This window comes from Triturus cristatus, chromosome 1_2 (genome assembly GCF_964204655.1).
Source record: "Triturus cristatus chromosome 1_2, aTriCri1.1, whole genome shotgun sequence".
NCBI lineage: Eukaryota > Metazoa > Chordata > Amphibia > Caudata > Salamandridae > Triturus > Triturus cristatus.
In genome coordinates, this window is record NC_140580.1 from 1,102,823,594 (window position 1) to 1,102,831,008 (window position 7,415).

Here is a 7,415-nt window from a genome sequence, read left to right on the forward strand (position 1 = left end):
ATTTCAATTTCCTCATCAAAAGTTCTGCCCAGCCATATGACAACAATGTAAAGAATGTGGGAGATATAACCATTTTGCAAGTGTGTGTAAGTTCAAGAAAGAAAAAAGGTAAGCTGGACAAAGAAAGAAAGTGGAAATAAACAGTTTGGTTCGGATGGAAAAAACAAAAAATGAAAAGTACCTTTTGTTCTAGATAGTGGAGCAATATGCAATATAATGTGCATAACTGAGTATGCAAAAATGTCTGACCAACCTCCTCTTAAACCATCGAATGTAAGTGTTTTTCAATGGGGAGCTAAACGTCCTGTCTAGGAAAGTTTGATAAAGTTTTAAAACATTGAGAAATAAGTAGTAAAGAAGAAATACATGTTTTACAAGGGATAGTTCCAGGATCAAGTTTACTAAGTAATATAACTGCTCAGTTTATGGGGTTACTAGCAGTGACCTGTAATCTAACAACTGATCATCCTGTTCTGCAAAAGTATCCAACATTAAAAAAAAAAAAAAAAAAAAGTATCCAACATTATTTAATGGTCTAGGGAAACTGAAAGATAAAACAATCACCTTACATATAAATGAGACAATAAAACCTATCGTGCGAACTCACAGAAGGATTCCAGTTTATATGCAAGCAAAAGTTGAAAAATAAATTAAGGCATTACTGGAACAAGACATAATTGAAGAAGTAACATGCCCAACTCTGTGGGTATCTCCCATTGTAATAGTTCCAAAAAAGACCCTGAAGATATTAGAATTTGTGTAGACATGAGAGTTCCAAACACTGCACTTGAAAGGGAGAGATATCCAGGCCCTCATTTATGCGATATGATTAGTAACATCAATGGTGCGGTTGTTTATTCAAAACTTGATTTATGTAAGGGATACCATCAGTTAGAAATTGACAATCAATCAAGGTCTATAAAAACATTCTCGACACACTTGGGTCTTTTCAGATATAAACGTTTACACTTTAGAATATGTGCTGCTGCTTAAATCTTTCAAGCAATCATAAAAATGTCATAAGGGCAGTACAAAACAGCATGAATTGTAGTGATGATATCCTAGTTTTTGGTAAAAATTAAGAAGAGCATGATCAAGCCTTGGATGATGTATGTCAACATCTCCGTAAAGCTGGATTAACTCTTAATCTCAAGAAATGTGAAATATATAAAACTGAATTAACATTCTATGGGCATATATTTTCTTGTGAGGGAATGAAACCGGATCCCAAGAAAATAGTTGCCCTAAGTGAAATACAAAGACCCAAGGACATAACAAACTTGAGATCATTTCTAGGAATGGCCAGCTATTGTGCGAGGTATGTTAACAATTTTGCAACTTTAACTTTGCCTCTCATGGATCTGACAAGAAAAGTTGAAGATTTGAATGGAATGATAATTGTGAACAAGCATTCAAGGAAATAAAGTCACAAATAACTATGGCAGCAAACTTAAAGTACTTTGATCCAAATCTCTGTACGGAATTAGTAGTAGATGCCAGTCCTCTAGGACTAGGTGCTATACTGGTACAACGCAAGCCTAGAAGAGAGACTTCAAGATGTATAGTTTTTCATGCTAGCATGAGACTTTCTGAGATTGAACAAAAATACTTCCAGCCTGAAAAAGAAAGTTTGGCGGTAGTGTGGGCATGCAAGCATTACCACGACTTCATATAAGGAAAGCCTTTTGTAATCATAACAGATCACCAATCTCTCACTTCCATTTTTGGGAAACCAAAGACAAAGATGCCGCCAAGAATAGAAAGATGGGGAATGAGACTCATGGATTACGATTTTAGAACTATACATGAACCTGGAAAAGAATATAATCCAGTAGACTATTTGTCTAGACATTCTTCTAACTCAAAGGCAGACCAACAATTAGAGGCAGAAGACTACATCTGTTTTTCAATAAAGTCAGCAATACCTGGAGTTATCTCAGAAAAAGAATTGATTGAAGCCACATGTTTGGATGATACTATTCAAGAGGTAATTAAAATCATACATGAAAACAACTGGAGGTTGATAAATGGTGCAAGTCGTTTTAAGCCGAATGTGAAAAAGAACGACATTTTAGCCTTCAAGAACATACAATGAGAATTATCAGTAGCCTCTTCAGGAATATTACTTAGAGGAAACAAGATAATTGTTCCAGTCTGTCCACAACTGCGAGTTATTGATTTAGCTCATGAAAGCCAAAGAGGTATATCCGCCACTAAAAACATTTTAAGAGAAAAACTGTGGTTTTCAAGACTGGATTAACAAGTAGAAGAAGTAATTCAGTCATGTCACACATATGTCAATGTACCTCAAGAGAAAAATGAACAGAAGAACTTCACATGTCAGAATTACTGTATGCTGTGTGGGTTAATGTGGCAGCAGATTTCTATGGACCTTTAGATTCAGGGCATTATCTGTTAGCCATAATAGATGAGTATTCTCGATTCCCTATTGCTAGAGTAGTATCTTCAACATCGACATCAGTGGAGCTTCGAGATCTTGATGAAATTTTCTCTATGTGGGGAATACTTAATATACTGAAAACGGACAATGGTCGTCCGTTCAGTGGAAATGAATTAAAAAAATTCATGAAATATCTAGGGATTGTGCATCGGCGAGTGACCCCTATGTGGCCTCAAGCTAATGGAATGGTGGAGAGGTTAAAGGCCACCATTCAGAAAGCTGTACAAAGAGCAAAATTGAAACAAGTGTCAATAAATCAAGCGTTATGCCAAGTGTTAAGAGATTATAGAAACACTCCACATACAAAGTGTCCATAAGAAATAATATTTGGTCAATCAAGGCATACTCTTTACCACATTTGTCAGCAGACCTGCCAGAACTTCATAATGAAGTACTGAAGAAAGACAAGAAGTCAAAAGAAAAAATGAAATACTATGCGGAAAGCAAGGGAAGATATCAAAATCGAGAATATCAAGTGATCGATCTGGTTCGCCAATAACAAGTAAAGAAGTCACTAAGTAGATTTCATCCAATGTCTTTGGAAATAACAAAAATTCATGGAACAGCACTAACAGCGGAAAATGAAAGCAAGACAATAACAAGAAATAAGACATTCTTCAAGAAAGATAATCTTGCTGTGCATGGAAATGTAGAACCAAATATTATACAAGACAAACTATTAAGCAGGAAGTCTGAAAGAGTTCTAAAGAAATCCATTTGTTTAATTGAACATTGCTGAATGTGTTTCTTTTTCTCTCTTTTTTTCTCTTTGTTGTTTTCCTTTGATGTGATGTGCATGCATGCATGCACTTGCATGATGATGTAGGATAGGAATGGGATGAGGGAGGTTTTCTAAGATGAAAGGTTCGGGGGCTTTCAAGGTATACAAGTTCTGTTATAATTAGAGACTTGTAGTGTCAAGAAGATGATAAAAATATGAGCCAAGAAAACATTTAAGAACTTACCAGATGTCTGAAGCAAGTCATTATACTAACAGAACAGGTGGTCCTTGATGGCTTTATGAAAAAATAAATGTGGTGTACAATAAACCAGAGGATGATGTCAAATTTATGGCGAGGCTGCAGAGACAAGATTGAAAAGGGGACGCCGCTAAAATGCAATCTCATAAAGCAGCCAACCGTGTATACATGTGCTTTCAGAATAATCTGAAAGCACACGTTGTGCTTCTAGACTTGCTGCATTTTTTGTTAATCGAGCGGGGCTGCCGGGCAGCCTGTGGGCCTTTTTTAAATTATTCATTTTAATAGCAGCACCCATCATGCGCTGCAATTAACATAAATACTTTCACAAAATCAAATAATCTGCCCTGCAGCCACGCTCCTATTACAATTATAATTGATGTAATTATAAAATTTACCTAAATGAAAATAGTGGAGCTAGCTCAATAAAATCACCACAGGAATTTTGGCTTACCACCAAAACATTTTGTATGCAATATTAAAATGCTGGGCTTATCATTCAATTGCAAATTGAAATGACTTTTTTTGCATATTCAGAGAAAAATACCGCAGTAGATTTCAATGGGCTAAGAATTCCAATTAACAACAAGAAGCAAAGATCATAAACATTACAGGAAGAAATAAAACTGTATTCGAGATATAGATCTTGGAACACGAGGATACAGTAAAAACGTTATGCTTGGCTTAGAATTAGCAAAATGCACTGACATTAAACTAAGTGATTTTCCAAAAATGTTTGCCTGTGACATAAGAATCACCCTTTAATATGAAAGCCACAGTATTCATGTTCTGAACAGTAAAAATGCAAATATACAAAAGGTTATTACAGGCCACAAATACTCCGTCTGGAATGAACTGAATCGGATCTGAAGCTTTCTGAGGAAAAAATGTATCTGAATTTGCACCTAAGCTCTACTTTAGATTTGGAGAGATGGCTATACAGATATACCACTCTGTGCAAAAGTCTGCCTCTTGCACATGAAACCTCTTTCACAAGTCGGGTAGAGCGGCATCCCCGGTGACAACATCAGTGTTTCAACACATAGATCCCTCCTGCTAAAAGCAAGCTCAGCGTAGCTGGAATTCAGAAAAACATACAGGAATGAACCTGAAAAATCTGCATGTTTTTCTCTATTCCAGCTGAGATAACTTTGAATATCATTTTCTAGGAAGGAAATTACCAGCTGAATCCATGATTAAGAACCTCCTTTCCATGGAAATACCCTTGGTCGGCCCCTATAATGGAGATAATTTTCAGTACAACCAATATTTTAGGGAGGGCTTTAAGTGGGCCGGGTCCTGCTGGTATTCAACACCGAAAAACCAAAAATAGGGTTTGGCTTAAGAAGCAGCAAGGCCAAGCCTCCTGAACAAAAAACAAGAAGAAACACCAGTGCTGCCAATCATTTAAGAGCTGTTTTCTAGAGCATAGAACAAAACCAATGCAGCTACAACCACTTTTTCAGTTGGATTTTAATCCAAAATTGTTTACAAAAGATCATATAAAATACATATCAAAATCACCATTTTTCTATAAATCAGAAAATTTCCTTTACACCATTACCAAAACCACCCTTTCTTTTTTATTTACACTATTCTACAACATAACCACCTCACATACGTCAATGCACATTCACTCGCCAGATCTTACAAACAATCTTCAACCTCACTTCAAACTTACCCACCATACTGGAATTCATCTTCAACAAACATACTTCCTCTTAAACCTGCTCCCACAGACCAATTCTCTGAGGGAACTCTTTAAACAACAACTGAAGCAATAAAGTTTCAATGCAACAAAGCGGCAAAGGCTATCAGCAACCACTTAAATGGTATTCAATTGTTCCAATAAACCAAAGTTCATATGATTAGCCTAAAAAATGCCGTGGTCTATGCGGTTCAAATCCCATCAATTCAAGGGATTCTCCTCAGGACCAAAAAGCTGAAAAACATGAAAAGAAAAAGGCAATAAGCCCTGTCTTTGTACATAACCTCAAGAAGTGACCTAACTTGTCCTGCTTCTAAACTCGTAAGCGCTTACCTATAGTCACATTCAGAACTCAATCGTTCTCTTTCTTTCTTTTTCTTCACACCCCTATAAAGAGCATGTATAAATGTCACTGTCACGTCAAAAAGAGAGAATACATGAAGGACCATAGTATGAAAAATATTCTTACTTATAACTGTACAAACGGTGGTATGTCGCTCACGAAGATTCGACGTATGCACTACATTTCTGGAAGAATCAGCAAAAACCATTTTAGAATACGGGCTAAGTAACGCTTGAAGATATATCAAAATCAGCCTTTATTTAAATCTATCGTACCTGGTTCAATGCGTTCAATTTTCAAAAACAACAGACTTGTCCAATGTAATTGGATGCCGAATGGCTGGAAAAAATGAGAAACGTATTTGTCAAACCATCGGTTTTGAGAGTGTTATCTGCTAAGCACTCGCGTTGCTACAGTGTGCTATCCAATTTCATGGAGATTAAAAAGTGGCACATAGCTTCGCTTACCTTGAAATTATTAATTTGGTCTCTTCACAAAAAGGGGAGAGTTCCCGTTTGTTTCTCGACCGGGCGGTTGTTCAAGTGAAACGCTCAGAGTTCCATCATACAAATGCGTCTAACTGATGACGTAATTGCACGCGGGAAACTGGGAATTGTAGTAGTTCTAAAGAAGGTATATTACAAAACGAACTCGTCTTTTCCTGCCTTTTGTAATGGTGCTTACATCTACTTAAAAAAAGTGGGCATATAGCTGCAAAATGAGATTTTCCATAATCCAAGCACGAAATATAGATATTTCAGAAACGAACACAGTCATTCTTGCCCGTTAGATAGTTGACAACCTTTAGCAGGTATAAACATTCCTTATATCTATATAGGATCAAAAGACATTTTTCGCATAAATACTCAAAATTACAATTTAAAAATCTCTGAGAGTTCGTTAAGCCCATTGGCTGTTGTGTTAAATCGAATAATTAGCATAGCCTCTCTCTTTGTTAGTTTGGAATCTAGTTCTCCCCCTCTCTGGTCTTGTTCAACTTTGGAAATCACTGTCCACCTTAAATCTCTCTCTGTGTTTGTGCATTCATGCCAGTGATTTACTATAGGTGCAGTTTGCACATTTTTCCTGATTCTTGATTTATGTTGCGGATTTCCTGATTGGTTTTACCTATGTACAGTTTTTTACATGTGCACCAGAGTCCATAAACAATATATTTGGACTTACAGTTGGTGAAAGTTTCATGTTTCCAATGAATATCATTATATGCCACCAATTCTCCTTCAATTGTTCATTCGCATTGAAACTTTATTGCTTCAGTTGTTGTTTAAAGAGTTCCCTCAGAGAATTGGTCTGTGGGAGCAGGTTTAAGAGGAAGTATGCTTGTTGGTGAAGATGAATGCCAGTATGGTGGGTAAGTTTGAAGTGAGGTTGAAGATTGTTTGTAAGATCTGGCGAGTGAATGTGCATTGACGTATGTGAGGTGGTTATGTTGGAGAATAGTGTGAATAAAAAGGAAAGGGTGGTTTTGGTAATGGTGTAAAGGAACATTTCTGATTTATAGGAAAATGGTGATTTTGATATGTATTTTATATGATCTTTTGTAAACAATTTTGGATTAAAATCCAACGGAAAAAGTGGTTGTAGTTGCATTGGTTTTGTTCTATGCACTAGAAAACAGCTCTTAAATGATTGGCAGCACTGGTGTTCAACACCGGCAGTTCTAAAAAGCAGGTGCTGGGACAGGTCCCTTTCGGGCTCTCTATTTTTGCACTCACCTCAGAGGGGAAAAATAATCTTAACTTGGAAGCGGTACCACCCATCACTGCCTTTGGTGCATCTTTAAAGGGACTCATTACAGTTCTTTCAGTCTCATCATTTCAGAACTGAGGCATTTTAACTATTTAAAAAAAGGATACCATTGTTGCTGCTTATTTCTCTTATGCAACTAACAAACATTGACAA